Source organism: Ambystoma mexicanum, chromosome 2p, assembly GCF_040938575.1.
Source record: "Ambystoma mexicanum isolate Mex_15411 chromosome 2p, UKY_AmexF1_1, whole genome shotgun sequence".
NCBI classification, from domain to species: Eukaryota; Metazoa; Chordata; class Amphibia; order Caudata; family Ambystomatidae; genus Ambystoma; species Ambystoma mexicanum.
The window spans coordinates 1,140,324,510-1,140,342,324 of record NC_090923.1 but is presented as its reverse complement, the minus strand read 5'-3'; the positions used below and the strand labels follow the sequence as shown (position 1 = coordinate 1,140,342,324).

Sequence of the window (17,815 nt, the reverse complement as noted above, 5' to 3'; positions counted from 1 at the left end):
GTTATTCTTGTGTCTAGAAAGATGTTGTCTTCATTTTTATTGTTTAAAGTATTATGTTGAAGGCCTATGTTTGTTTGGCCAAATTAATGTGTATAAATGAACTGTTTAGAAATGTGTCCCTGGTAAAGAGAGATTCATACAAAGATTGGTTAGTATCGAAACAATAAAACAGATATATATTTTTATGAAAAAACGATCTAGACTGATTGGTACTTGCTACATAGTATAAAAGAAGGGAGTGTGACCAAGCACAGCCTTGACGATTGTTCATTGTCGGTCATGCATGACATGTGTTTGTCCATGTTATTCTGGGAATGGGAAAGTTTGCTGCAGCATTTATCATCGAAGTAGATTTCATCTAGTTTTTTCCAATACATTTTGCAGAAAATATATGCGGGGGGGGTGGGTTTAGGTTAATTAGAAATGCTGGGGAAAAGGAGTGTCTGTAGGGGGTCCCCACCACATATATTGTCGGAAAAATCACCCATTCAATAAAAAAGAATTTGATGAAATCTACTTCGGCAAAAAAAAACTTGACTAAACCACAGAGAACCGCTGTTCACCATGGTTCTCCCTCAGAGTCATCACTGAGCCCAGAGTATGGGGGTGACACATATACACTTCCACTCTTCTGAATGGGCAAGTATGCCCTGAGGCCACAGACCTCTAAGCCAGGGGATACCTTTTAGGGGGAGGTGTCCCCAGTAAGAATGTGCATTGGCCCACCTCCCAGGCAGACAGCCTGTAGACGCTATGGGTGCTGGAATGGCGGATCAGAGCCTTGTACTGTTCTGTCATAGTGGTTAATTTATTAGGCTTTATTTGGGAACCAGCCCCATTGCATATGGCCTTTTGGTTTTCAGGAGTGAAAGATGCTCCTAGGGGGCAGGTGGTACCATTTGGGGCACTTAGTGGCACCATGTTCTCAGGACTCGTGTACGCTGCGCTTTGGCATCGAGTTAACCCGAACACTGAGGTACTGAGATGGAAGGGGACTTTTTCATGACCAATAACAGTGGTTTGTCTTGACCCCCATAACAAGTCCCAGGACCTCCCTCAAGAAGTGCTACTGTAATACCAGAATTTCATTTTAGAGTTCTTGTGCCTGGCTTGCTGGGTTCCCTCCTCTTTTTTGCTGGGTTACTTGGTTTCTGACACCCCATTTACTCCCAGGCAGGCTTAATCCACAGCCTGAATGATAGTGTAGCTCTGCGTTTTGATGTGCTCTGCCTTAAGCGCCCGTAAGGTTCCTAACGCAGGGTTACCCCAAGGGTACCCTTTAGTCTCCTAGAGAAAATACCCTCTCTCTGTTAGTCATGTGGCGAGACTGGTGGTGGCTTTTTCACCTATGCAAATAGTTCCACTGGGTGGACTCCATTTTTCCCATCTGTGTCCTTCTTGGCCCCCTATTCCATTCAACAAGATGGCGGTTGTAGTTGTTTGCCGTGAATATCCCTTGTCGCTCTTTGTGTACGAGATATGAAACAGCTGCCTTTGGCTACTGTGTGTGTGTGTTGCAGTGCGTGAGGCTGCAGTGAGTCTGAAACCATTTCTGGCTTGCATATGCTGATAGCTGTGTCAGACAGCGTAGATTCGCTCCTTTATAGGAGAGGCCTTTGCAGAATGCAGAGGTATGCTTGGAGGGATAGGCTGCTATTGGCTGACACCCCCCTCCCCGTTTGAATAGTGCTTGGTGTGTGATTGGGTGCTGTGTTCACCCACTGGTTCCCGGAGGGAGAGAGGAATAAAGCCAACGCCCTTGCCAACTCACCTTGTGCACAGCTTGATCTCTGAAGCTGCACCCTGGAAGGCCTGCTGCTCGAGAAACGACCGCAGCTCTGCAACGGCACCCTGTAGCGTTCAACAGAATCTGACTGCAAAGCTCTGCTTCTCCAAATGATACCAGGAGGAATGCATGGCAGTGCTCCTTTCCTGGGATCCGGCGGGGACACCTGGATCACAGCTCCTGCTCAAAGGCCCTCATCTCCTTGGAGCCACATGCCTGGATCCAGGAGTGTTGCTAGGTCTGGAAAAGATCAGGGGCTAAGCTAATGTCGGGACTGCCGGGACTCGGGGCTAGCTATAGCCTTTTGGTTTTAGCCCCTGAGCTTCTATCCGGGGCTACAACCAAAAGACCCGGGGCTATAGCCCCCTCAGGCCCCCCCTAGCAACGCCTCTGCCTGGATCTCCAGATTCAGAAGTGGGTGCCTCTTTGGTACTAGGAACCTGAAGACTCTCTGAGCAAAAACCGACCAGAGAATCTACACCGCAGGATTCCAGGCAAGTGGTCTGGTTCTGTCTCCCATCTCCTGGGAAGCACCAGAAGCTGGGATATTTCTCCTCTGAGAAAGGGACAGTGAGCTAAAGACTTGGTTGAGACTCTCCCAAGGGCCATCCACCCAAGAACAGGTCAATGGGTCGTGTTTGTGCTGGTAGAGAGACTCCCAGAACCCCCTTTGTTTTGCATCCCTAATATCTATGAGGCAGGGGCTGAATTGACTCTCCAGATGTTTTGGACTACAACTCCCGACAGCCATCGCCAGCATAATCAATGGTGAGGGCTCTTGGGAGTTGCACTGCAACACATATAGAGAGCCCCAGGTTGCAAGGCCCCTGGACTATGGGTACATTTTATTACTGTCCCATTTTCTAAGGAAATGGTATTTATTTCTTGATGGCAAAAGCACTTCACATGCACGTAAGGGAATGGGCCCCTGCTCACACAGGAGCTGGAGAGTCTAATTAAACACAACAAAGGATTGTGGCTGGTGGACAAAGTTCACTCTTCATTTAAAAATAAATCAATAGCAGAATAAACCTGATGAAGCAGAAAGCACTTCCCACATATTCCAGGAGTGGAATATTTTGCTTATCTAATTTGAGCACTAGAATTCTTGGAGAAAGAGCTGGATGGTGGCCAGGGAGCAGTTGAGAATAATTATTGTTTCGAAAAAGGCATTTATTCCTCTAACACCATGTCTGTGTGTCTGTGTGTCTGTGTGTGTGTGTGTGTGTGCACATATGCACTCTGGATTAGGGGACATGGGCAGCGCCCGGTGGAGCAGGGGTGGGGTGGGTGGCACTTCGATGACTCCCATTCCAATGCGCCAGTCACCAGGAAGGAATGTTTCCTGCAAATCATTTACTTTCATGGCGAGTCTGTGTTGTAGGTGTTAATTGCTGTCTTTCCAGGATTTCCTGTCTCTATGCAGGAGGACCTGATGCGTGATGTATTGTCGCGCGCTGAGGCTGGTGCCCTTCTCTAGTATTGTGTTCTCTATATATACATCTTTCTACCCTCCCTCCCCCACACCTTTTCTCTCGGTCTCTCTCGGGATGTCTCTATCTCTCTCTGGCTGTCGGTCTCTTCCTCATTTTATATAGTGTTTCGATGCATTAACTTGTGTATCGTGTTGTCTTTTATAATGTCTCTCGTTGGAAAACCCAGAGGTCTCATTTTCCCAAAGCCATGCATGAGACGGCCGTCCATTTCTGGTATCAGGTAATAATGTCCCCATACATAATGTCGCTGGGAAAAGCCATTGGCGACATTATGCATGGTGACATTATGTATGGGGACAGGTTGCGGGGATGTTGCCTGCTCCGCTTGTAAAAAGAAAAATTCAGGGGATGTGGGGGTGTCCCCTGCATGTTCAATGTAATAATGTCTCTGCAAAAAACTGCCACTTTTTGTCAGGAAACATTTTTGCGGGGACATTATTACATGGAACCCTGTTTCTGCTCCCCTCCTCCTTTTGGGTTCTGAGAGTTGTCGTTTTTTCTTTTCCATTTACAATGTAGGGTTACTACCCAGGTCACAGAATTCCAAGCAAAAGCAGGACTAGGTGGCCTTCAAAATAAGCGCCACGGGAAACTTAAGAGTTAACACATATCTCAAGTCTCACGTCTCCTACTCACGCACACTCTCAAGACATGGGTTGCTAGCAAGGCCTTGGCCACCCCACCTATATTGTCATTGGCTAAAAAGTACTGATACATTCTAAACTCCATTGACAAATTACCCATATCCGGACTTTGGTCCTCCGAGGACGTTCACCTACAACACTTTGAGACCATAAAAATGGGGAAAGGTGCTACACAAATGACAATTACATTACATATAACAGGAGGCTCAAATTGTTAAACTATTTCATGGAAGTCGCCCAAATAAATCTTTAAGAAGAAGAGGAACCAGGTCGTTGCCAAGAGTAAAGTGTGTCTCTGTCGGTTGCTGCTTCTCCCCAGAGTGCCCTGACTCTCCTCGAGGTGTTGTGGGCCTCGCCAGGAGCCCACGAGTAGCTGTTGTGGGTGAGAACCTGTTGTAGCAGGGGCAGTGCAGGGAATGGGCGGGAACAAGACAGAGTGCCGTTCCGGCAAAAAATGTCTGGCCAGAGCTCCGCCCCCAGACCCAGGTGCCAGCACATACATGACTGCGCCTCAACAAGCAAACCACTTTCAGAAGAGAAGACTCGGCACGCAGCACTGCCTAGCCTTCTGAAAACACTCTGCTTGCTCACGCCTGCTATAACTCCACAGCATGCAGCCCTTTCCCGACAGAGAACGCTATCAAGCAGATCTGAACCTGCATTATCGGATTCATTGCCACACTAATTGCAAGCACTAGCTCTCAGACTTCTTGGCACTGGAAGCTGCCAAAGCCCCACATACAGTAGGCAGCTGTCCTGTCCAAACTGATGTATGTGCCCTGCAATTTACAGACATCACTTTATTAGGGTGAATATTGTGACCAATCAAAACAGAAGCGTCCATTATTAGCTTAAACGGGTTTCTTACTGAATCACTATAATCATATAATATATATAATAACTATAATTAATCATGTTTAACATGTAAAATTGTGGACATATCTTTGCTTTTATGCAAATAGCCAGGATTGGGTTCAATGAAGAGCTACTGGGCCTCATTCTAAGTTTGCCGGTCTGGAAACAACAGTGCCGGTAAGCTTACCTGCACTGTTGTTTCCAGACCGGCAAACTATGGGTCTGCCCGCCAGAGCCGTCGTGCCCGACAGGTCTGACCCAGCGGCCACGGTAGGCAGACCCGTCACGGAAGCACCAGCACCGTTGGGGAATTACAATTTACTGGTGCCTGACTTTCCGGGCCGCCGGGGGGTGTAATCTCCCGGTGGCACTGGGAAGTCAGACGCCGGTAAATCATTATGGGTCTGGCGGTAACCTGCCATTAGCACCGGCACGGTTACCACTGGACCCGTAATGAGGCCCACTGTGCTGCCCAACCTGGCCGTTGCCCCGCCCCCACCTTCCAACAGCCCCACCACGCAAAAGAGTTGACAGTTCCCCCAGTAAATTGTTCCCATTTCCAGCACTTGAGCACGGGCCCATACAGAGGGAGCACCCCTGCAAGAGGACGAGGAGGAGTTAGAGGGGGAAGGAGTTAGTTGCTAATAAAGATTTGAGTGAACCAGTCCTGCCTTTGTGTAGTCTGCTGCGTAGTGTGTGTACAGCACCCTAGGCCTACAGTAGCGAGCCCCCCCCCAGAAGCCCAGTTATCTCGCTCCACGGGAAGCTGTGCCATCCCCAGGATGGCATGTGCTCGTTGCTTGTGTGGTCTCTTTACCTCTCCAGAGTGCAGATGCGGCTCTCGGCCTGGCTTTGTGTCTCTCCAATGTTATCTATATGTGCCTCACACAAAGGCCCTCTGTGTCTCCCTACAGGAGGGGCTGTTTATCCCCAAAGTGCTCTGCTGTCCCTCCTACTCTGCCCGCCCTTTTCCACGTGCTCCTCGTGCGCCAGGGCTCGCAGTCCGGGCTTCCCCGGCTCTCTAGTCACTGCTGCGGTGAGTGACTCTTACACCGTTTCCGGCTCCCTTGGTAACCCTCGGCCTTGTGATTATTTGCATTTATTATGAAGTGGTTGCCGTGGCAACCAGCGCACTGTGCATGCCTTAGCCGTGTGTAGGCCGCAGGGATCCCCAGCGCTCTGACATCATGGATGGGTGGGGGTTGGGGTCTGTTTCCCATCAGGCGTGTGCGCCGTGTACCTGGCTGCAGCTGCCAGTGACCCCCTCCCCCATTCGCACACGCACTTCATCTGCACGGCTCTATTACCCACCCCCTCTCCCTCCCTCCTGCTCCGTGTATTATTTTCCATCGCCTGGCTTTCTGCCATCAGTGAATACCAATGGCCCAAGGCCTCGCAATACCCTTCCGCATGTGTCTTTCGCTCGCGCCCCCTTTGCCTCTCCCTCTCCCTGCTAACGTTTTTATTGTGTTCCTGTTTCACGGTGTAGCGTTATTGCTACTTTCTTCACTCGTTCCCCTTTCTTTCTCTCCTGCCCCGTTCCGTTTTCTTTCTTTTTCCCATCTCCGACGACTTCGTTAATTTCGCTCCCTACCCCACCACCACCTGTACCGCTTTCCGCACCACCCATGCTTCCCTTCTCGAACTACCTCACTTTCCCGCTTTACCCCTCACCCCCATTTATTCTCCCTTCCTTTCCCTTTATCTTTTCTCTTTGTCGCTCTTCTCTCTTTTCTTTCCCCTCTCCATTATGGCAAGATATTACTCCATGTCTCATTTTGGGATATAATATCACTTTGGTTTTAATTTAGCCCGTATATTCAATTGAATTGATCCAAGACTACAACTCCCAGAATGTAATTGTGCAGAACTGAAAGCTGTGGAATGGAGCATGGTTACTCCGATGACATGGATCCATTTGCCAACCTTTGTCGCCATTCCTCTAGCCACGTCTTTCTCTCGCTCATGTTCACCAAAGTTGCCAACATTTCTACTGATTTCAATGGGCTCCTCGAATCGCAACCCTCACCATATCGCCTAGCCTCTACATCTGGGCACCTCGGCTACTTTTCCCAAAGAATCCTAGCCTTTGTCTCGACCTCTCTGTCTCAAGTCAAGGCCCTTCCTCTCCTTTACAGCCCAAACCTTTCTCCTTTTTCATTCCAACAGCTTCTTTTCCCTCTTACCATATGTCACTGTGTGTGAGTTGCTACGGCTATGTGGCACGTCACTTCCAGTGTGGCACAGCCAAGCAAAACCTGGAATCAATCTGTGCGATGTAATGCAAAGCTGTCTTGTGTAGCGTAACTGTAATCCAAAAGATGACCGCACGCAGGACATTAAAGTTGCACTGAGGTTTACTGTGCAAGGACAACTCTTTACAAAGGTTGGGGCCTCTTGTGTACATGGAGTGGAGTTCCGGGAAGAGTTTTTTTGCCGGTGCATATTTCTGCCTTGTTTCCAGCCTAATTCCCCCCTGTACACTGGGGTATTTTAGTGAGCTGGCCACAATTGCAGGGTCAGCCCACGAAATGTCCCCCATGCCCTGGGGGTGGCAATATGGGATATGTTCCACCGTTTTGCTACCCCCAGGCAGCAGCAATGGCTACTAGACCCCAAACCAGGGATTCCTTTTAGAGGAGGGGGACACTTAGCAGATACGCAGTCCTCTCCCCCTCTGGACACAAGGGGGCATGCAATTTCTGACCCCCCTGGGTTGCAGATTGGTAGCAAAACCTGCCCCTAGGGAGGGTACAATGTGTAATTTTTTTTTTGTTGGTGTATGGGCAGTGCTGGAAGTGGACCAAATGTACTTGGAGGAACTCTCACCTTTGACCCCCCCACCTCCACATTGCGCGAGGGGGTGGTGGATTGTTAGTGGTGTGTGCTGGGGGGGGGCAGAGGAATGTGCCTTGGGCGCCTGTCTCCTATGTGGGTCGACTGTCTCCAAGCTCAGCGGTGGTCCTGGGGAGCCCCGGCGTGATCCCTGTCCCATACCTATCTAAGAGAGGCATGGACGTTTTCATTAAGGACATAAAAAAGTGCGCCCAGACATTATTTTGTGGAGGTTCCCAATAACTGATGCACTAAATGGGTCCTGTGACATGATGATAACGGGGTGTTAGCGACTGGATTGTACTTTGTTTTGGAGGAAAATGTATTCCCTTTGTCAGGCCCCTGTACTCAGGGCGCCTGACTATCGGATACCCTTCCTAGTGCAGGCCGTTGCTTCCGACACTGGGATACGTACTATCGCAGCTTGATGACAGTCGTGGAACATCCTATATGGACAGAGCTCAGGTGATCTGCTGTAGAATTATCCTTTTCCATTGTGTGGAGCTTTAGGAAGTTGAGGCCCTACCTCTATGGGACCCACTTCACTGTGCAGACTGACCATAGGCCCTTAAAGTGGGTGATGAACATGAAGGGAGAGAATCCTAAATTGCTCAGCAGGCGGTCCATAAGACTTCCAGGCTTTGATTTAACCATAGGCTAGCTGCTCATTGCAATGCTGATGAGCTGTCCAGAATGTATAACCGACTGGAACAGGAGACCCATCCAGAGGTGGATTAGTTCCCCATGTCCCTAGTCTGGGGGGCACCCAGTGTTAGCCAAGTTTTCTCATTAAGCAACTTTCCCTCCATATTCTATGGACCCCCAAACATGGCGCTTTTGTTTTTACACCATGTCCTGACTTTATACAGTGGAGTGAAGCCTTCAGCTTCAGTGCACTGGCCTTTTGCTCATTTGTTAAATGGAAACTGACTAGTCCTTCAGATTGTCAGTACTGGGAAATCATGTTTACCTGTGTCTTTTTGACTTTATTGGGTATGTTTTCCATTCTGAAAAAGCCGCCTCTCCCACTCCTCCCCCAAAACTACAGACCGATCTCCAATTCGTGTTTCATCGCAAAACTGATTGACCGCGCTGCTTACAAACAGCTTGGCCAATTTGCCAAAGCCAACAACCTCCTAGACCCAGCGCAATCAGGTTTCAGACCTAAGAGGAACAAAATCCTCCCTAGTCTCCATCTGGGGCGACCTAAAAAGAACAGCCGACACAGATGGCTGCACGGTTCTGATACTGCTAGATCTTTCAGCAGCCTTCGATACCATTGATCATTCAATTCTATTAGTCAGACTACAAACACTAGGAATCACAAGCACAGCTCTTTCGTGGATCTCATCCTTTATCTCTGACCGGTCCCAAATCATGCATCTCAACCAGTTCACATCCATATCATGTCCACTTTGTAAAGGTGTCCCCCAAGTAGCCTCCACATCACCGCTAATCTTCAATTTCTACATACAACCCATTCCCGCAATCATCCGCTCGTACAACCTTACCTGCTACAACTATGCAGACGATACCCAGATCATGCTCAAAATCCCAAACTCGGAAGGCTCTGCCAGCCCAGACCTGGCATTGTGCCTCTCTGACATTGATCACTGGATGACGACCAACTACCTCACCCTCAACCCTGGGAAAACTGAAATCCTAGTCTGCGGGAAAACATCACCCAGCCCCCAACCAATCCCATGGCCTAAATAACTAGGACAAGCATCTGCACCTTCTAACGTGGTTAAAAATCTTGGATGCAAATTTGACTCAGACTTATGCCTCACCCCACACACCACCAGCTTATCTAAAACCCGTTTCTCCCACTTATGTATCCTCAGGAGGATTTTCACCTACCTCACCTACACCCATCGTTTCTCAGCCATCAAATCCATCATCCTTTCCCGCCTAGACTACGCAAACTGCCTCTACCTAGGAGCCCCTGCAACCCAACTAAGGAAACTCCAAAGAATGCAAAATGCTGCAGCACGCCTGCTCATTAACCTGCCAGCCAGATAACACATTAGCCCTACCCAGAGAGTCCTCCACTGGCCCCCCCACTGCTCGACGCATCACCTTCAAAGCCATGTCTATCACCCATTGCGCAATACACAACACCGGCCCTGACTTAGTGCGAGACAAACTTGTCCTTTGCCAACCTTCCAGGAACCTCTGATCTCGAATTGCATTTCACCTAGTGATCCCACCCCAGAGCTCCATTAGACTAGGTGGTTCCTCACTCTCTGTCCAACGGCCAATCATCTGGATTTCCTACCGCTACACATGCGCAACACGGAAAACCACCTTAAATCCAGGAAGGCCCTTAAAACCTGGCTCTTCCCAATACTCCCCTAATCCACTGCTCCCTGTGAATACGCCACCAATAAATGCCCCAGCATATATCACATCTCAAGGGCCGGCAGCTCTCGCAGCAGTTTCACCTGACACCACCACATATTGCTCAGCAACACTCCCAGCCGACTGGTACTCCAGGTACGCCAGCAGCTTTCGTTGTGGCACACCTGATCCACCATCAACCCACCCACAACACTCCCAACGGATAAGCACACTAGGTAAGCCAGCAGCTTTCGCTTTGGCACTCTCGAAACACTCACAACATTCTCACTGTGCCCGCCGGCCCACATGAGAGATGACTAACAATGAAATAAGTAACTGAGGTAGCACACGCCCATCAGTAAGTAATTCACTGCCACTCTTAACCTGCATTGCTCACTCAAGGAAGCCCTCAACACTAGCAACTTCCCACTACTAAGGTATTCCCTAATCTAGGCACAGCAAAACATCCATTTCTGTAGTATACGCTGAAGCCTACCGCACTGTGAAGCCTAGGCACCCCCATCCTCCACGCCCACCATGCAGGATTCTCAAATCTAGGTGTTTCCTCCTCCCTGTTTATTATATGATGAGACCTACTGCATTTTGAGACCTAGGATTCTTGCACATTGTACAGGATTCCCAAATATAGGTGTAGCCTCCATCTTTGTTTACTTTAAGATTAAACATGCTGCATTGCGATACCTACGCCTCTCTTCCCACTGTACAGGATTCTCAGATGTAGGCGCTGCCTCCGTCTTTGTTTACCATATGCCTTAACCTACTGCACTGTTTAATATATGTGGATACCTGCTACAGTATGAAAGCTAGCTCCATTGGTATAGGACTCTCAATTCTAGATCTGAAAATATATTGCCCCAGCCGAGCAACCTTGCAGTCTACGGTACGTACATCTTCACACCACTAGTGTGGACATAGGCCACAGGCACAGCCAAGCATCCATGCACGATAGAATACGGTTATGGCCAAGCACATCCAGTCTAGTGCACACATAGCCGTCCAGACTGAAACACCAGACGTACCTCAACACCTCTGCCACTATCATAGAGCGACCACCACCCGAAAGGAAACCAGTATAGCTGGCCGCACATAGACTCTTCAACAATAGAAATCCATCTCTAACCCTCAACAGCACCCACCCATGTGTCTGACCCCTCTTGGGCTGCTTAGTAGAGCCTTGCCAGCCACCCAAGTCCTAGAACAGCAACATGCACACATGCATCTCCTAAGTTAAACTCTGTAGAATTTCTAACCACATCGACTACGGTCACCAAGGATGTTCAACCGAGGAAAAAGCGCATTGATGCCACACAAGTGGGGAAAGAGCGCTATATAAATAACAAAATCCAGTACAATACAAGAACAAACATCCAATACAATACAAGAACAGTTGCTTCACTGTTCATGAAGTTCTGTGCAGTGCCTTAAAAGGGAGTCTCCATCCTATTTGATGGGTCCTGCAAAAGTCTCTTTTAAGGAGCGCCGGTAGGCCCTGCTGCGCCAGCTGAGCTAATTTTTCATATGTGTGCGCTCTCGTTCCTGTGGCGCACTTCACTCACTGAGTTGCGCAAGACCGCCTTGATTGCGAGGTCTCGGGAGACTTTTGCCACATACCTCCTTTTGCTGAAGAGCATTGTCCCCTTCCAGCACATAGTCTTCATACTTGGCTGGTCTTGGCTTCTCTCAGTGGGGGCGACCCTCATGAACCTCTCTGACCAACGACCCTACCTCCTCACTACTCCACTCATGTTGATTTTCGTCCTCACTTTCCATGCTGACTCTGTGCTCTTCCTCGTCCTGCACTTGGGTTCTCTCAATCGGGGTTCCCTCGACCCCTTGGATGTCCTTTGGTACATGGGAACCCTTTCCAGGTTCCATCGTTTGCCATCTTGGGGGCATATGTGATTCGATCCTTCCTGCACCACTTGAATTAGTCTGCTGAACCGTGAACCTGTGCTTTGATCCTTCTGGGGCCAGGCACATTTTGACTATATCGTCACCTGCTCTTCTATTCTTTGGGCAGCTCTCCTTTCATCACTTCTGCTCTTCATGGTTGCCTTACTCTTCTTGATTCTCCATACAAACTCTTCCATGTCCACTATCTCATCTTCCCTTACTCTGTTTAGCCAAAGAGGCACTAGTGTGGAAGCCCCCCTTCTTCCCTGCAGCATTTGGAATAGTGACACATTTGTGGGCCCGTTGGAAGTGAGGCGGTGGGCCGCAATGGTCTCCTTAACCGTTGTACGGATCCATGCCTGAGGCCCTGGTCAGTTGCAACGTACCTTTGATAAATTAGTTGGTCCTCTCGACCATTCCATTGGCTTGGGGGTGATATAGGGACCTTTGATCTGCTTGATGTTGTTTCCCATCAGGAATTTCCCTGGATACCAACTGGACCCCAATGTCTGTGACAATCTGTTTGGTCAATCTTTCCCTTTGGAACACGGCAGTGAGTGCCTCAATAACTGTAGCTATGACAATGTCTGATACAAATTCAGCTTCCACCCATTTGGACAAGTAGTCAACCATCACTATTCCATATCTGTGCTCCAGTCCTATGGCTTCTAACAGGCCTATGAAGTCTACTCCCAATGGTGCCACGCTCCCTCTGTCAGAATCATTGGAGCCTTTCATACTTTCAGGCGCTTGTCGCTATTTAAGCATTCATGACACCACTTCGTCATCATGCGGATGTCGTGATCCATACACGGCCACCAATATGCATCCCTAAAACAGCATTGTGTCATGCTGCTCCCAAGCTGTCCCGAGTGAGCTCTGCACAGGATTATTTTCCTCATTCCCAGTGGTATGACTTGATCTCCTCTCAAAAGTAAGTCATTCGCTTGGTATGTCTCATCTGTTGACTTCCAGAATGGTCTAAGCCCATCTGGAACATTCCTCTCATCGAGCCACCCTCCCCTGACCCAGTCTGTTATCTTTCGTATCGCTTGATCTTTGTCTGACTCTTCTCTCCAATGGTTCTCACTCATTTCCATGTACATGTTGCTTCTCAGGTCTGCCTGATTCTGGCAGTCTCTGCATGCAGTAGGCCTGTGCATTCTTCCATCCTGCTATGTGTCTGATGTCCTACGTGTATTCCTGCAGCTTGGCCGCTATGCTTGCTAATCTGGGAGTGGATGTTTTCATCCCACTCGGGCTCATCATGTTTATAAGCGGCTTCTGATCGATGAGGAGCGTGAATTTGGTGCTCCACACATATGTCTGAAAGTATTCAACAGCCCAAGTGCACACTAACATTTGTTTTTCGATAGTTCTTTTCCATGTCTGGCAATGCCTTTGAGGCAAAAGCTGCCACATGTTCAGCCTCGCCCTGCTTCTGGGTGAGTGTCGCACCTAGTCCATACATGCTGGTGTTTGTCGTGATGAACGTTTTTCAGTGGGGATTGAAGGGTCATAGACATTGTGCCTCTTTTATGCGTTCTTTCACTTCCTTGAGCAGGTCTCCTGGGCTGAATGCCACACATATTCCACCCTTTTCTTTAACAGTTTTCTCAGGGGTGCTGTCACTTCTGAAAACCTGGGCACAAACCTGGTGTTGTATTCTGCTAGGCTCAAGAAGGACTTCAATTCCTCCATATTGGTTGGTGCCAGAGTCTTTACTATGGCTTGCAGTACGTTTTTCTTTGGACTGATGCCGTCTCTGGATTTGGTATATCCTAGATACTCCACTTCCTTGGCTCTGATAACGCACTTCTCGTACCGCAACCCTACCCCATCGTCTTGTAGTTTGTGGAGCACTTTCCTCAAAATGCTGTCATGAGTTTTTATATCTTCTGCATAAATCAGAATGTAATCTTGAAAATAAGGTAAGTTTCTGATGTTCTTTAATAATGAGTCCATCGTATGCTGGAAAGCTGATGCAGCCGAAGACAACCCAAACGGCATTCTGGTGTATTGAAATGTGCCAAATGGGGTTATAAACACAGTGAGCAGTCTTGACTTGTAATCTGATGGTATGCATCTCGCATGCCCAATTTAGAAAAGAACTTCACCTCTTTCATGTCAATATGAGCTCATTGATGCTGGGAAGTGGGAAACTGTCAGTGATGACTTCTAAGTTCAAGCTGTGTAAGACTATGCACACTCTCAGGTCATTCAAACCTTGTATCTTTATCAGCATGACTGGACTCAGCCATTCTGATGACTCTACTGTCTCTTTGGTGCCTTCTTTGACCATTTTCTCCATTCGGGTCTGTAGCACTTGCCCTGCTGTGGCTGGCAGCGGCCTAACTTTATGCTGACTGGCATGGCATTTTGGCATAGTCTTATTTTGTGCACAACGTTTTTAATTCTGCCCAGACCATTGGAAAACAACTGTGGAAAGTTGTCTCTCAACACTGACGCTGAGAGAACTTGATCTTCTGTGCTGGGGTCGAGCATTAAGTTAAATTTAGTTTGGTCATCCCACCCTAACACTGCAGAATCTTCTTCAGCGAAGTATACCTCTGTGCATGTCTTCCTCTCTTTGAATTCCACAGTACCGTTGATGTATCCCAACAAACAAACAGATGCACCACCGAACACAGTGGGTCTGTGTTCACTCTTCAAGACCTCAACTATGTTCTTGCCTACCATTTCTTTGTAAGTGCAGAGCAGTAGAATGGTTAAGTCCGTCCCAGAGTCAGTCATGACCCTAGTTCCATTTCCGTCAACTTTGATTTCACAGTGCGGCTCCTCTCTCCTTGCAGTGGGACTATTGACCATGATGATGGTCAGCTTGTCGTCCTCTGTAGATTTGTCACTTCCTGCGTCACCACTCGTCTCCACCGATGTGACCTTCTTCCCTCTCCACTTGCAGGCAACTGCAATATGTCTGAACCTCCTGCAGTTGGAGCATTCCTTGCTTCTGGCCGGATGATCCCTATCATTAGCTAGATGTCGGGTGCTGGCGCACTTGTGGCACTTCACTGGTTCTCTTCCACCAGACCTCACCAGACCTGCCATCCCACTTTGGCTTCTCCCTGTGCCCCCTGTACTGTATGGCATGTACTTTAGGGCCTGGAGTACTTCCCGCCAACTCCTTATGCCAGCTGGAGGTCTCTTCCACAGTTCTGGCAATCTGGATTGCTTTGCCGAGCACCAGTTCCTTCTCCACCATAAACGTATCTTGTACTTTCCTCGAGTTGGTGTGACCCACCAGCATATCACAGATCATGCTCTCTGTGTTATTGCTAAAGTCGCAGAAAGCTGCTAGCTCTCTCATCCATGTGACATAATCATAGACTGACTCCAAATCCTCATGCCTCATACTATAAAATTTGATCCAATGCAATACAGTGCTTTCTTTGTCGGGCAATCTCTTCACAATGCGCCTGATCGCTTCCTTGAACACATCATTGGCGTCATTTTAACCAATTCAGGATTTAGGCCTGCAAAAATTCTCTCCATATCCACTCCCATGGCATTTAGCAGCATGGCTCTTTTCCTGGCAGGGGAGTAGTCTATGCCCCAACGGCATCCAGGTAAGTGGTGAAAAGAGGCTCACATTGAGGCCATGGAATGGCAGACCTACCTGGTGACTACAGAAAAGCAGGTTGTGGCATTGCGCTCTTCCTCATGATCGTGTGGGGATCTTCTAGGTCCTTGTTGCCAATTATGTAGTACAAATGATGACTGCACTGCGGTTTATTGTGCAAGGACAACTATTTACAAAGATCAGTTGCTTCACTGTTCTTTGCAGTGCAGTGCCTTAAAAGGGAGTCTCTATCTTATTTGGAACTTGACTGCCATCAGCCATCTTGGATTGGCCACTAGCATCACTCCCAGCGGCCTTCTTTGATCTGTGACATCACTCCCAGCGGCCATCTTGGATCCATGACATCACTTCATGTGGTCGTTTTGGACCAAACCCATCTCCAGCCGAAAGCCACAAAAGGATCCTCTGGCAACGCCAATCAGGAAGAAATCGCCTTATCCCCGCAACAGCAGGTACAATATTAGAGAGCCTAACCACTGATGTACTAGGCGATCAGGTGACAACAGCGTGTGCCATCCCTTCTAAACCTCTATGAGGCGTCCAGCCAGGGGTGTCCCAATTAAGGGCAGGACAGTGAAGGGTGAAGACCAGCCCATGACCAGCCTCTTTGCCTCTTAGCCTATGAGCCTTTGCTTTTCTCCTGTTGCGCCTGTGAGTACCCCAAGCTTCCTAATTACAGTACTGTCTCTCCATACTGTGCTACTAACCTATAATGCATTAACTCCTGCTCCTCCTGCTGCTCCTCCTACTCACCTCTCCCTACGCTTTCTCCAGTCACGCTTCAACGTCCTCCTTTCCTATTCCCAATATAAAACTCACAACTCGAAACGTCCTCTACTCCATTTCTCTTCCACCTCCTTCCAACAAACAAAGCCAATGAGTTAACCAAAACCTCATCTAACGCCTATCCACCTCGCCTCTCTTCCTTTGAGACTCAGCTTCCCTACTCTTCCCTACCTCAGCAACGGAACATTGCAATCTGGAATACTCAGTCTGTATACAACACAACTTCCTTTATCACTGACTACTTTGACTCCAGCTCTCCTCCCCTAGACCTTCTTGCTATCACTGAAACCTGGATATCTCCATCTGACATCGACACTCTGGCAGCCCTACATGGCTCCAAACTAACCTTCGTTCACTCTCCTCGAATGACTGGTAGAGGTGGAGGTGTCAGACACCTACTCTCTTCCAGCCTCAATGCCTCACAAATCTCCAATGCTATGTCTCTCCTACCTCTTTTGAATTCACCATCTCTACTATTGCTGTGCCTCACTCGGTTCACATCATCTCCATCTATTGCCCTCCAGGTACCACTGCACCATTCTTTGATGACCTTGGGCAACTCCTTGGTTTTCTTTTCACTAAACATCACCTCATTCTCTTAGGTAAATCTCCTCTCAATCTATAACCTACCTACCCACACAGGGGTAACACATTGGATCTCTTTTTCATCTCCATTTCTCTCTCAGCCACTAATACTAATGTCACACCATCCCTATCTGATCATTCAGTTGTTTCCACCACCATCTCCATTCCACCCTCTGATCTTTCCTTGCCACTTGCTTCACCGATTACTAAAAGGAAATGTAAACATTATGCCATTCCCCCCTTTCTCACTGACCTACAGTTCTGACTCTCCTCCTTCACACCCGATACCTCTTCCACCAACACTGCCTTCTCCAGCTTCCAATCTCCATTCTCCTATCACTTCCCACTGCTTACTTTCAAACCTAAGTCTCAGCATCCACAACCATGGGTCACCCCATTCATACGCTCTCTCCACACAGACATGCGTTGGTTGCTGCGCAAATGGTTGTGTACCCACTTGCATGAGGACCTGCAACTCTACCTCTCTGCCCTGAACTTTCTCAAGCACACTCTTGATAGAGCAACAAAAGGGAATTCTATCTAACCCACATTGACTCTGACGCCAACCATCCTCACCGGCTACAGGGCACACTAAACTCACTCCTCACTCAAGACTGTCAACTCCACTCTCACAGCTAATGACCAAGCTGAATACTATGCTGCAAAATGTCCAAAATTAGAGACTCTCTCCTGACTTCCCTCACACTCTCTCTTCCTACATTTTACACTCCGCCTACTCTACCTTCATCCTCTGCCTCCATCTCCCACTTTAGACACACTAATACTGACAAAGTGATTTCTCTTTTGATGAAGGCTAACTCCTCTTGTGCCCCATCAGACCTTCTTGGTCCTCAGCTAGTGAAGCATATTGCCCCTTTAGTGGCCTCTCGCCTCACTGAACTCTTCAACCTTTCCTTCGACTCTGCTTGCTTTCTCTCCATCTTTAAAACAGCCACAGTCATCCCACTCCTAA

General features: G+C 48.4%; 1 long non-coding RNA gene across 1 annotated transcript in view; it reads left to right on the top strand.

Moving 5' to 3' along the window:
• Window positions 1-5,719: 5,719 nt before the first annotated feature.
• The window catches only part of LOC138566017 (uncharacterized), a 107,047-nt gene continuing 94,951 nt past the window's right edge, over window positions 5,720-17,815 (top strand). Inside the window, exon 1 of the long non-coding RNA XR_011301785.1 lies at window positions 5,720-5,817. This is a non-coding gene — a long non-coding RNA (uncharacterized lncRNA). The remainder of the gene's footprint in view (window positions 5,818-17,815) is intronic.